Below are 14,404 nucleotides of genomic sequence, written 5' to 3'. Positions count from 1 at the left end.
AAAATGATGCAACTGTCTCGGTGAAGGAGGCCCGGCTTCGTCAGCTCCCTGCGATTGTACCTGAAAGAGCTTGAGAATCCAGTCAAACAGCTTCATTTCAAAGATGATCAACCCAGAAGAATTCAGAAGTAGAAACATCAGAAAGCCCAGCTTCCGTAAAAAGATCATACTCCAGGAAGGCATCTTAAGCTTGGAAGAGCCTCAGATGCAATGATGGTCGAGCCAATTTCTCAGAAAGATGAACCGTTAAAATTCAGAATTTCCTTCCAGTTAGTTAAATACTATCTTGGTCAAGAAATGTTTATCTAAACACCTATCAAGAGGCAAGTCCCACTTTTCCATGATTATATCCAAGAGAGCCGTTGTTCTAGATTACCAATTTCAAGTGTCTTGTTCAAGGTTTCAGTTATCCAAATCCCCAAAGACAAGACCAGCAGTCTATTTGAGAAAAATCTTGTTGAAGTTTAATAAAAGTGTTTCTAATCCATTCTTGTTAGTAATGGTTCTTCGGTTTACCGTTTCATCATTCGTCACGGTTTGCCGTTTCATCATTCGTCAAAGTCCTAGTTTCCGATATCTTTGTCAAGCATGATCTGTAACATCCCCGATTTCATTAAGTTCAAAAAAATCAAAAATTCATCAAATCCAATCCTATGTCAAATTCAAGTTTATGAAAAATCTCTAAATTCTTCGTTGTTGAAGCTATCTTGTTTCTTTGAACCCGTTTGTGAACGGTGCCTCATTTCTCGAGTCCATTTATGAATTCATCAATCAAAGCTATCTTGTTTCCTTGAGCCCGTTTGTGAACGGTGCCTCATTTTCTGAGTCCATTTGTGAATGGTCTCGTGTTCTCCTTGAGCCCGTTTGTGAACGGCGCCTCATTTCTGAAGTTCATTTGTAAATGGTCTCATGTTCCCCTTCATCCCGTTTGTGAACGGTGTCTCATTTTCTGAAGTTCATTTGTAAATTGTCTCATATCCTCTTCAAGCCCGTTTGTGAACGGTGCCTCATTTTCTGAGTCCATTTGTTAATGATCTCATGTCCTCCTTGAGCCCGTTTGTGGACGGTGCCTTATTTCTGAAAAATCAAAAATTCATCAAATCCAATCCTACGTCAAATTCAAGTTTATGAAAAATCTCTAAATTCTTCGTTGTTGAAGCTATCTTGTTTCTTTGAACCCGTTTGTGAACGGTGCCTCATTTCTCGAGTCCATTTGTGAATGGTCTCGTCTTCTCCTTGAGCCCGTTTGTGAACGGTACCTCATTTTCTGAGTCCATTTGTGAATGGTCTCTTATTCTCCTTGAGCCCGTTTGTGAACGGTGCCTCGTTTCTCGAGTCCATTTGTGAATGGTCTCGTCTTCTCCTTAAACCCGTTTGTGAACGGTGCCTCGTTTCTCGAGTCCATTTGTGAATGGTCTCGTCTTCTCTTTGAGCCCGTTTGTGAACGGTACCTCATTTTCTGAGTCTATTTGTGAATGGTCTCATGTTCTCCTTGAGCACGTTTGTGAACAGTGCCTCGTTTCTCGAGTCCATTTGTGAATGGTCTCGTCCTCTCCTTAAGCCCGTTTGTGAACGGTACCTCATTTTCTGAGTCCATTTGTGAATGGTCTCATGTTCTCCTTGAGCCCGTTTGTGAACGGTGCCTCGTTTCTCGAGTCCATTTGTGAATGGTCCCGTGTTCTCTTTGAGCCCGTTTGTAAACGGTACCTCATTTTCTGAGTCCATTTGTGAATGGTCTCTTATCCTCCTTGAGCCCGCTTGTGAAAGATGTCTCATTTTCTTTTAAAAACCGCTTGAGAACGATCTTTGTTCTTTCTCTTCGGAATCCATTCGAAACTGGTATCTCATTCTCTCGTTGCCCGTTTGTGAACGGCACCGCATCAGGATTTCTTATTATGTTCTAATTCTAGGATTTCATTTAGGGTCTTGCATTAGGTAGTAAATGTTTGCGTCTAGGCTCCGTTTTGTGTAGAGTCTTTTGTCGATTAAAGCTACGCAAAATGGCTCTGTCATTTTGACTTTGGTATTCGATGACTACGTCATCTCTACCAAAGAGGGGCATCTGTAGACACCCCATTTTGCTCTACCTTAATCGATAAAGAAATTAGGGTTTGTTTTCCGTCGGTTTTCCAATGTCTTTCTTTCCCGCATCCGTTTGTTACATTTCTAAATATTTTTGGTCATTTCCGTCGTGTTTCGCATTTTCCCGCTAAATGTTGAGAAGGATTATTCAGAAAAATCTAAACTAGGGAGAATTTGTACCCGTTTGTGTGGGACCCGCTGGTGTGGGACCTGCTAGTGTGGGACCTGCTAGTGTGGGACCCGTTTGTGTGGGACCCGCTGATGTGGGACCCGTTTGTGTGGGACCCGCTGATGTGGGACCCGCTTGTGTAGGGCCCGCTGATGTGGGACCCGCTTGTGCGGAACCCGCTGATGTGGGACTCACCATTAGCATGACTTAACTTTCTCTACCATTTCCACTAACTTCATTTTTTCCTTTAAAATAACACCATTATCTCCATTACCATTATATATTCCATTATCCCCACCACCATTCCCACCATTACCATTATATATTCCATTATCCCCACCACCATTCCCACCATTACCATTATATATTCCATTATTCCCACCACCATTCCCACCATTACCATTATATATTCCATTATCCCCACCACCATTCCCACCATTACCATTATATATTCCATTATTCCCACCACCATTCCCACCATTACCATTATATATTCCATTATTCCCACCACCATTCCCACAATTACCATTGTTTATTTCCATTATTCTCCACCACACCCACCATTCACATTATATATTCCATTATTCCCCACCACAATTCCCACCATTACCATTATATATTCCATTATTCTCCACCACACCCACCATTCTCATTGTTTATTTCCATTATTCTCCACCACACCCACCATTCTCATTGTTTATTTCCACCTCTCCACTAAGTTTTTCACTATATAAAGAGAGGTGATGAGAGGAGGAGAAAAAAAGACAACACATTGTTTTTGGATAGTTTTCTCTTTCTCTCCCTCAATATCTCTCACTCTCTCACTCTCACACTATCATTATCTACTTTCTCTCCTTATTTGTTTCTCCCCATCTCTCTCCCTTGTTCCATATAAAAAAAAATATAAAAGAAAATAAAACAAAGAAAAAGAGAAAGAAAGCGGAAGCGGATCAAGCGGCGGTGCGATTTTCGAATTTTTCGGCTCTCGGATTCGGCGAGGATTTCGATCACAGGTAGGTACTTAATTTTTAGATTTTTCTAGAATTATTTGGTATATTTGCATGATTTTTAGTATTTAATTGGATTTAGTTGAAAATTAAATATGTATGCTCAAAATCATGATCTCCATGAGTGTTTCGAAAATAAAATATATACTAAATGAATTCCAAAATTAATGAAATTTCGTGGGAAACTAATATGATACCAGTACATTCTACCATGAAATTTTGAGAATTTTGAGAATTTGTTTGGTATATTATTTTATGCTTTCTTTGAAATTTACCAGCTTTTGGAGGAATTGTTACTGACATCAGATCACAACTAAAATTCTTAAAATTTTTACAGTAGTCTTTAATCTCACATTTCTAGTTACTATAAAAGTTTCAAGTGATTTTGATCTGTTTTCATATGGGATGTAGAGTTAATTCATAATCTGGTCTGAAAATTAAAAAATCTGAAACTGATAGTAAATGGTTTCCAAAATTCATGAAAATTTCTCAGTATGTTATTTTTACATATATCTTATGTCTGTAGAAATTTCATTGAATTTAGATTCATATTTCTAGTGGTTTCTGTGTTATTTGTGCAATCTGGTCAATCAATTGTTAAATCGAAATTAAATATGAGCTTAATGTAAAAATCTGTAAAACTCTTTCCGTAAGCTACATTTCATCATATCTTGCTGCTGTAGAAATTTCAACTCATTTCGAATTCGTTTGCTACAATTTCACTTGTAAAATCACTCATATGTTTAAAATTGATAAAATTCATTGAAAATCCGAAATTAATTGAAAATCATCTGAATATTTCTAAAGAACCTTAAATCTCTGTCACACATTAACTCCTTAATCCATTGAAACAGAAATCTTAGGATCATTAGAATTCCCTGGAAAAATGGTCAGTGCATCCATAATCGTATCCCAATTGCAACCGATCTTTGACAATTTGAATACTTAAGCTATAGCATGTTGTTGGCTCCGAGGTTACTGTCCACGGAAATCCTGAGATATGCCAGGCAATAAGATGTTATAACCTAAGTATTAAATTGCGCAAGGAAAGAATACACGATTCCCTTCCTTGGATGCTATTCTGGGCCGAAATTGGTGAACCCTAGAACCATTGGTAATCCTCAAGTGTCCATAAATCGAAAATCCATGAAATCTGAAATTAATTAACTTCAAGAATTTGAATTGATTTGTCTCGAGTCTTCCGGAACCATTGGATTATGGTTTCCAATCTAAGAACCATTAGAGCCCAATTTAGGAACACTAGTGTTGTGTCGTGTCCTAAGTTTTAGGGAGTCCTAGAGTTAGGAGTCCAGCCTCATCACGGACGCTTGCTATGTATAGCAACCGTACCATAGGTCTAGTTACACTAGTCACCTCATCTTTCCCTAAGACATGCCTAGTAGACTAGGATGTAGGCAAACCTGCATTAGTCTAAGGGACAACTTGCATTTAGATAAGAATCATATAGCATCTTCGATGAAATCCTAAGATAATAAAATCCTCAACTTGAATTAAACAACTTCTCTTAAAACTGTTGAAACAGTCAATCCCGTCTAGGTCGGTGTCTTAGTTGAGTTAGGCATATGTAGCTTAGCTTAGGTGCACCGAACTACGTCGACTCTGATCCCAGTGAGGCTTGGGTACGTAGGCAGCTTGGATGTCTGACGGCATACCACCCGCGAGTCGGCACCACAACAAATTGTGGTGTTTTGTATATTAATTTTCTTGTAAATACTTAATCAAATCAGTTAGGGTTTTCCATGAAATTAGAATTCTAGGAGAACTTTCACTTAGAATGAATCCAGACAAATTAATAAATCAAGATACACATCTAGGATTCACATTGAAATTAGATTCTAGGATGCATGTCACTTAGTTCGCACATTAACATAGAGTTGAATGAGCCATTTAAAATAAATTTAAAAGAGTTAGCTTTTGGAATCGAAGACCGATTATCGGACAAGAATGGTGCATGTGGTGGATAACTCCCCATACCTTCCATTCTCGTAACCAGGTAGCGAGTCTAGATTTCTGGTTAATTATGGGTCCTAGATCCCACATCTAGGTGGCGACTCTGTCAGTCTCTTTCGTGTGGAATTCGGATTGCCTTAGTGATCCCAAGTCCACAGGAAAGACGAATTCAAATCAATATTAAAATGCACACGCCAATCGCGTGGGAACGAGAGACCAAGAGAAGAGCGCGCGGCGGCTCGCGCCCCACGCCCCTCTCGCGGGATCATGTCCCACATACCCCTATACATCTTCTCATCCACAACTTTTCCAAATTCATCCTTATCTAGTTTACATGTGACACTCGTGGGTGTTCTCATGATCTTACAATTATCCATTCCAAATTTTTTGATAAGTTCTTTTGTGTATTTTTCTTGATGTACAAATATGCCATTCTTAAGTTGTTTAATTTGCAAACCAAGAAAGTAGTTTAGTTCACCCATCATGCTCATTTCAAATTCATTTTTCATTAAGCTTGCAAACTCATCACACAAAGATTCATTTGAAGATCCAAATATAGTATTATCCACATAGATTTGCACAATTAAAATGTCTTCATTTTTTCTTTTAATAAATAATGTTTTATCTACTTTACCCATTTCAAATCCTTTCTCAACAAGGAATGTACTTAGCCTCTCATACCAAGCCCTAGGGGCTTGCTTTAAACCATATAATGCCTTATCTAGCTTGAATACATGGTATGGATGCTTGTAGTCTTCAAAGCCAGGGGCTGCTCAACATACACTTCCTCATTTATGTAGCCATTTAAGAAAGCACTTTTGACATCCATTTGAAATAGTTTGAATCCTTTATGACTTGCATATGGCAAGAGCATCCTAATGGCTTCTAATCAGGCCACAGGAGCAAAAGTTTCTTCATAATCAATGCCCTCCTCCTGATTGTACCATTGGGCTACTAGTCTAGCTTTATCATCATGATTCGGCATCTTAATCAAGTAGTTATTAATCAAGTAGTGGTAATATGCATATAGTGTAATCTATAAACCATTTTTAGCTCAAATATTGAGAGAGACTTAGACATAATGTTTTTATGAAACTTTAAGTCTAAGAGAGAATCATAGCTCATGAAGTGGAATACACAATTTTAATTGCACATGAGCAAGGCTAATCCATAACTAGTTATGGATAGCCAATTCAAGGTTGGACAAGTGTTTCATAACCAAAGAGATGCAATGTTCATACTCTTTACATCCAAAATCATAAAAGATTTCCAATGAAGCATAAATGATGAGTTTTATAGAAAACCAAGTATGCGAGAGAAAGAGGCTCTCACTTTCACATAAATACAACAACCATTAGATGAATATAAGCCCAAAGATTTTATCTAATGATATTTCTCATTTGACTCAACTGCCATTTGTAGGGTTTGCTACATATGATTTCACTTTCATGCTTTAAATTCAGTTTATCAAACTTGTGTCATTTGTCATGCAAAGATAGCTAAGTTTTATAAGCCAATGCACTTTCTTTTCATCCCTTGCTTTAAAGGCATATGATTTCATCTAAAATCATCAAGGATTTTTCGTCATAATAAAGTATGCATATTAAGGCAATATAGACATACATAATTTAACTAGTTCAATGAATAGTAATCAAGTCATGTGAGTCTGATACATTGAACCTAGTTTCAAGGGATAAAGTAAGGATTTTGAAAGGTTTTCATTATAAACGAACATTTGGCTAATAAATTCCAGCTTATGGTTCAATTTTCAAACTAAGATTTTGAAATCCATATATATGTATATATATATATATATATATATATATATATATATATTTAATCCATCATGTTGTTCTAGAATGGATTTCAAAGACATTTAAATGCATTGGTTTCTTCAAAGATTTTTAGACATGTAAATCTTAAAGGATAGTTTTTCCCTTTTTTTTGTTTTGTTTGGTCATATCCTTTACCATGGCACATTATGTATCATCTTTCTTCTTTTTCCTATCTTAGATTTTGGTAACATAGTAGATTTCTAACAAAATTCTATTCATTGTAATTTGACTTCAAATTTCAAGGATTATTAAAATATATCAGTTGAACTTATGGGCAAGAAGTAATGTTGTTTGACAATTTGATTCAATCATGGTTTTCTAATGATTTTCTCATTGAATTCAATTGTGGATGTTTGTTCCAACAACTAAGTGCATTCTTCAAGGTTTTATGAAATTCATGTGCACTTAGAAAAATATCATCAAGTAATGATTTTCTATTAACCATAAGGACAAACATATAGTTTTTTGTTCAATAATATTATCAAAGTAATGTATATGTTTTGACATATTAATATATGTAAATCAAATAACACAAGTACATGTATAGATTTTCTAATGATATGGACAATTTATGCTCAAATATGCTTTCTTTTATGGACTTCACATTTAATTCCTATTTGTGGATGATCGTAAGTGCATAGAAGCAATTGACACTTAGAGCTAATCTCATATCAAACTAAAAAGAGATATGTATCGTAATGATCAATCAAAAGTAAGCATATGGAATTTATTCAAACATTCTCTCAAAGAGATATAAACACGTTAAGGTACAACATATATCATTGCATGGAAGACATGCACAGTATTAGGGTATATAACCGTTTGATACACAAAAGGCAAGCATAGTTAAGCATATCTATCAATTTCATTACTTTAAAATGATGTGTTCATTTAAGCTCATCCCCTAGATCTAAGATTTTTAAGTTGGGGATTTTTGAACCCAAACCATCTTGGTTCCAACCATGTTTGTTCTATATAAATCATCTTTCTTAACCCAAACAAACTTTCTTGATTTTACAAATTTAAGCTTGCACCTAGATTTGTAATGTCCTAGTCTACCACAATAGTCACATGAAAATGATGCGTAGGTAGATGGACAAGATGATCTACAAGAATGATGATGATGAGCATATTTTACACTTTCTTGTAGCTCATGATTTTCTAATTCTAATATTTTATTCTTCAATCTCATCACTTCAATTTCTTTTTCTAAAAGACTTATGTCATGAGATGAAGATGTTTTTAATTTTTCTTCTTCCACTTTTAGGAGTTGGTGTTCTTTTTCAAGATTCTTAATCTTTTCATTTAGCTCATTAATTTCATCACTAAATTTATCATTTTCTTTTGTGACTACTTGATGCTCCTTTTCCAGACCCTCATATTTCTTTTCAAGGCTAGTAATAGTATTTTTAAGGATTTTGTTCTTTGATATTTGACTTTGCCATTGTTCATGTAATTCTTCAAAGCTACTAAGGAGTTCCTCATAGTTTTCATTTTCATCTTTCAAGGTATTTTCATTAGATTCTTCAAGTGTACTAAACATAGATTTTTCTTAGAACAAGTATTTTCAATTTTGTTCAAAATTTCCTTAGTATTTCTACATGATGATATTTTATCATATATGTTTGGTGGTAGAGAGCAACATAGAGCAATCAAAGCTTTTGCTTCTAATAAGGATAGTTTTCTATCATGATCTCTTGATTTTGAGTTTAACATAAACCCATTTTCAATAATTTTTACCATATCTTTATCTAGACCTTTTAAAAATGATTTCATATGAATCAACCAAGATTCATAATCAAATCCATTCAAAGAGGGTAGTCTGGATCCCATCTTGTAAGGTTGCCTAAAATATTATCTTTTAGCTCTAACCGGTTAAGGTTGTAAACTTAGAGCCCAAGCTTTGATACCAAATGAAATCCTAGTTGGGCAACCAAGAGGGGGGTGAATTGGTTGGGTATGAAAATTTCTACTCTTTTAGTATTTCTTTTCAAAAGATTACTAACACTTGTTAATTACTCTTTGGTTAATAAAGGTTAGCAAAAATAAAAGTAGAGGAATAAACAACCACAAAGCAAATAAGAAAAGGGGAAGAGTAATAGAAGAGATACCACACTAAGATTTATAGTGGTTCGGTCTTATGACTCCAAGACCTACTCCACTCTTCCCAAGTTTGTGTCCTTGAGGGAATCCACTAAAAGTATGATTCTTGGTACAACAAAGAAGGCTCTGCGTCTTCAACACTTGCCCACGAAGATGGCTCCGCGTCTCCGAGCACTCGCCAATTTCAAGGGGTTTAATATTGCTGCCCTTTCCACCTTTACAATGATTTTCAAATTACAATATGTGAATGGCTTCACTTAAGGCTAATACATCACTTCAATACAAGAAATCTTCTCCAAATGATTTGCAAGTGAGCTTGATGAGAACTTCTCCAATGATGGGATTGCAAGTCAGCTTGGGAGATCTTCAAAAATGTTGAAGGCAAGTGAGCTTGAGTGATTCTTCTTCAACTAGATTGCAAGTAGGCTAAAGGAAATCTTCTTCAAGGTAGATTGTAAGATTTTGGACAAAGAAGAAGAACTTTTTGTAAAGATTGCTTGAAAACTTAAATCACACTTAGGGTTCTTTTCTCAAGCTTGCAAAAAATCTTAGAATGATGAAAATAAACTCATATATATAGCCCCTTAGAAGATATAACCGTTGGAGGACATATTGGGCATTTTTGGGTTTTGAAAAATCAAAAAAAGAACCAGCCGCAACTCCCAACGGTCATATTTTCCCGATGCCAGACGTCTGGTTGCTTCCAGGGATTAACCATATCATCGGGTGGACCTCTGCCGCAAGGTCTGGTTTGCAAGTTCACTTATCAAATGAATGAGTTTTTCTCTGAATTTTTGTACACATATGTATTGATATTAGGGAAGATTATGTACCAAAATTTAGCTCATTTGAAAACCGTTTGGGTCCCTTTTTGATCCACCAGAAGATCGGACCAGACTTCTGCCGCAAGGTCTGGTCTGCAAGTTTGGCTAGTAAATGAATGAGTTTTCTTCCCAAATTTTGTACATATCAAAGTAGGTATGAGATAAAGGCGTGGCCAAAATTTCAGCTCAATCGGAAAACATTTGGGTCCCTTCGTGATAGAAAAGCAAATGATCTTAATTATGGTTTTCAAAGGATGTTTGGATTTTTTGCGTTAAAAAACACTTTGAAAACACTTTGAAAATACTTGCAATCTTGTTTTAAAGATGATCTCCATTTGACCTACTCTTGAATAGTCCTCTTGAGTCCGATGGTTGAATGAGCATGCTTATCCTTCCTTGTACATGCTTGTTCTTTCGTCTTTAATTTGACTTAGCTCTTAATGACTCCATCTTGATGTTGATTGCTCTTCTCTAAGGTTCAACTTGATTTGTCTTTGTCCTTCTTGGTTGACGGATCTTCACTATGCCTTTGATCACTATGTTCTACCTTGTTGTCGATCTTGGTAATCTAAGTTTTCTGTATGAGCTTATCATGGTAGAATCATTAGTACATACCTACTTCGATCAATGTGGGTTTGTTGTCATCAAAACAATGAGTACGGCCACACATGGGAACCCTTGGGCTAACACAAAACAAGAGAGAATTTAGACCCACTGGATGAGCCTGCATTGAACATTTCAATTGGAATGGGATCAAGCAGGTGTGTCCTGCATTGATATTCATTAAAAAGATTTGGGGGAGTTAGAGGTACAATTTGTTTGCGCCACGACCCCAATAATTTGATAGCTCGAATTAGCCTATAGAAGCGCCTTTGGATGTATAACCAAATTACGCCATGTGGCCCGTCCAAATGGACAGTTTAGATCATTCTATGGGAAATATCGTGGGCATGATTTTCGCATTATGGCTCGACTGGTGTACGTTTTGGATGGTCTAGTAAATTATTTTCTTTTTATTAGTGGGCCCACTATTTGAAAAACCGTTTGTCAATGTGCAACCAACAGGTTTTGGCTAGTGGTGGGATCACTATGCGTCCAAGCTGTGTAAGCCCCACCCATATTTTTCTGTTCAGCCTTTGTAGATGGGACCCATGTTAAAAAAATCGAAATCTTGTTCCAACATATATGGTTCGGCTGGTGTTGGGAAAAATTTGTGAAAACTACACACATGGGACCCACTTGGGTTATCTCTTACCATTACTCAAAAGGACTCTAAAAAGGTATGTACGGTTGAATTTTCCATATTTTATAAGAAGGCATGTTATGTTGAGAAAAGTAATGTTTCTCTTTCCTTGCATGGGGCCCCACACGGCTTTTAATGTGGGAAAGTGTATAGTGTTGTGGGTATTTTCAAAATAACAATTTTAAGAAGCATGTTATAAAGGTAGCATCTCTCTTTCTTTCCTTGCATGGAGCCCCACACGGTTTTTATTGATGGGAAGGGTGTGGTGCTGTTGGTCAACTTTGAGAATTCTTTATATAACAAAAAGAAATGCATGGTACTATCACTTTTGCTAAAAATAAAAAATTGTTTTCTTTTTATATTCAATACGTGGATGGCACCTTCTCTATACTATTTAGGGAATAAAGAATATTTTCTTTTAGAAATAGAAAGAAGCTTTGATTCTTAGACTTTTTCCAACTCTACCTACGCTTAATTAAAGCATGTATGTTACGTATAGAGGAAATATTTTTTTTTTTTTTGGGGAGGGATTCAAAGCAAATGGGAAGAGAATATAGATATATACTCGATTGCTTTTTTAGAGGGGGGTCGATTTTTTTCTAAAAGGCTACATGGTTTTCACTCTCTGGGAAGGAATACTCTCTCGTCTCCACCTCTATTGCTACGTACAGTACCACTCCCCTACTATCTCATCTCTTCACCGAAACCTCCCATCTCATTTACTGAGAGTCTGAAATAATTTGGAGGGTTTCCCTAGGCGGCTATTCCACAATCCATCAACCCGCTGGCCGTGCACTTCTATCTCTCTCTTGGAAGTTTTCAAGCGCTTACTTCCTTATCTCTCGCTGGGCCGAATCAACTCCAAACCAAGTAGGATTGAGATTCTTCATCAAAGCGGTTCATCTCCTCCAACTTTGGGTTTTCTCTTGCGTATATAAGGGTGCATCAAAGCGTATACCTTGGATTTACGCACCCTAGAGACAAGGAGCGCGATCAACGGTAGGTTCCTCTATCTTTATAATATCAAAGGTTGAAAAGCATGTTTAGGGCCGTTTCTTCTTCGTTTTCTTCATGATTTTCGTAAGAGTTACCATGTATGATTTTGATGGTTCACTTCATTTAATTATCAATTTTGGTAAAAAAAAAGGAACCGTTATATGAGAAAATTGGGCGTTTAACCGATTGGGATATCTAGTGGTTTTTTTTTAATCGTTTTACAAAGTGAGTATTTTAAAATCAAGGATTTTTCGCGAAGCTATATTTTCTGAGTCTTAATGAGGTTAAAAGAACATCAAAGATTTAAAAATTCCGGTAGATTTCATTTGTCTTGTCGGCTCAAAAATTCGTTCAAAAAATACCCGGAAATAGGATTTTCATGGTTCTAAAAATCATTCGTATAACAAAACAATTTGAAACTGATTGAAATTTGGTCCTCAGTAGATTTTTAATGTTTAAACATTGTAAAAAAAATTTCAAAACATTTGGAGTTTATTTATTATTTTTACCGGAATTGTTTCGATAAAATCATTGATTTTCATATATATGAAGGACATATCATTAACCGAAGTCCCTAAAATCTGAAATTTGGTAGCAAAACAAAATGACCTGTCAGAATCATATTGTGAATTTTTCAGAAATTTTGGGCATATTTTAATATTTTTTATTGATTTATAATTGCTCTGACCAGAACATGAATATATCTGTTAAAAAAAGATAATTATGGAAATAATGTCTGAATGTTTTCTCATAATTTTCTATTTGTCCGAGACTGTCTAGTAAAAGTTTGGTTGGATTTCGAATTAATTTGCTATATTTGTTAGTGTGATGTCATCAATCTGATCCAAAAGTGTAAAATCAATTAAAAATGGAATTTCAATCTTTAAAATCATGAAGAATTAAAACGCAATATATTTTTCAAGAAAACATCATATCCTAAAGTTTCTAGAACAGATAACTTAATTAGCTATAGGCTTCTTTGAAAAATCATTAATCTGATCAAATTGTGATCAATTCATTTAAAAATCCAAACTAATTTAAAGCACCTTGAAAATTTTTAGAGAATTCTAACTTTTCATAATGTATTCAATCACTAAGTTATCTGAAACAGAAATCTTAGGAGTCTTAGATTTCCTTTGTAAAATGGTCATGCTAGGATAATTTAGATGCCGAGATCGTAACCATAATCGTATACTAATTGCGATCAATCCAGCATAATCAGAGTGTGTAAATTATAGTATGTTATTGGCTCCGAGGTCCACTGTCCACGAAAATTCTGAGAAATATGCCAGGCAATAAGATACTATAACTTACGTGCTAAAATTATACAAGGGTTGAGAGCACGATTCCCTTCCGTGGTAGCGATTCAAGGCCGAATCTTGCGAACCATAGAGCCTTTGGTATTCCTTAGATATTTAGGAATCGAAGATCCTTGAAATCTGAAAATCATTAATTTCAAGAAATTGAATCAATTTATCTCAAGTCTTCGGAACCGTTGGATTGCGGTTTCCATCGTAAGAACCATTAGAACCCCATCTAGGAACACTCGCGTCATGTCGTGTCCTAGGTTTTAGGGAGTCCTAGAGTTAGGGAGTTCAGCCTCATCACGACCGATTGCTATTATTAGCAATTGAGTCATAGATCTAGTTACACTACTCACCCAATTTTTTCCTAGGACAAGCCTAGTTACCTAGGATGTAGCTTAACCTGCATTAGTCTAAGGGACAACTTGCACTTAGATAGGATCATATAGAATCTTAGATGAAGTCCTAGGATAGTAAAATCTTCAACTTGAATTAAATAACTTCTCTTCAAACTATTGAAACAGTCGATCCAGTCTAGAGCGGTGTCCTAGATGAGTTAGGCATAAGTAGCTTAGTTTAGGTGCACCGAACTATGTCGACTCTGATCCCAGTGAGGCTTGGGTACGTAGGCAGCTTGGATGCTTGATGGCATACCAATCACGAGTCGGCCCCACACACAAATGGTGGGGTTTTGTATATTAGTTTTCTTGTAAATTCTTAATTAAAATATATAAGATTTCCCTCAAATTAGCATTTTAGAAGAACTTTCACTTAGATTGAATCCAAACAAATTAAGAAATCAAGATATACATTTTGAAATTACATTGAAATTAGATCTTAGGATGCATGTCACATAGTTCATACATTAAT

The sequence above is a fragment of the Tasmannia lanceolata genome, unplaced genomic scaffold (genome assembly GCF_043159265.1).
Source record: "Tasmannia lanceolata isolate RefF3 unplaced genomic scaffold, GAP_Taslan_0.1 ptg000007l, whole genome shotgun sequence".
In the NCBI taxonomy this organism is placed as follows: Eukaryota; Viridiplantae; Streptophyta; class Magnoliopsida; order Canellales; family Winteraceae; genus Tasmannia; species Tasmannia lanceolata.
The sequence above is the reverse complement of the archived record's forward strand: the minus strand, read 5'-3'. Positions refer to the sequence as shown.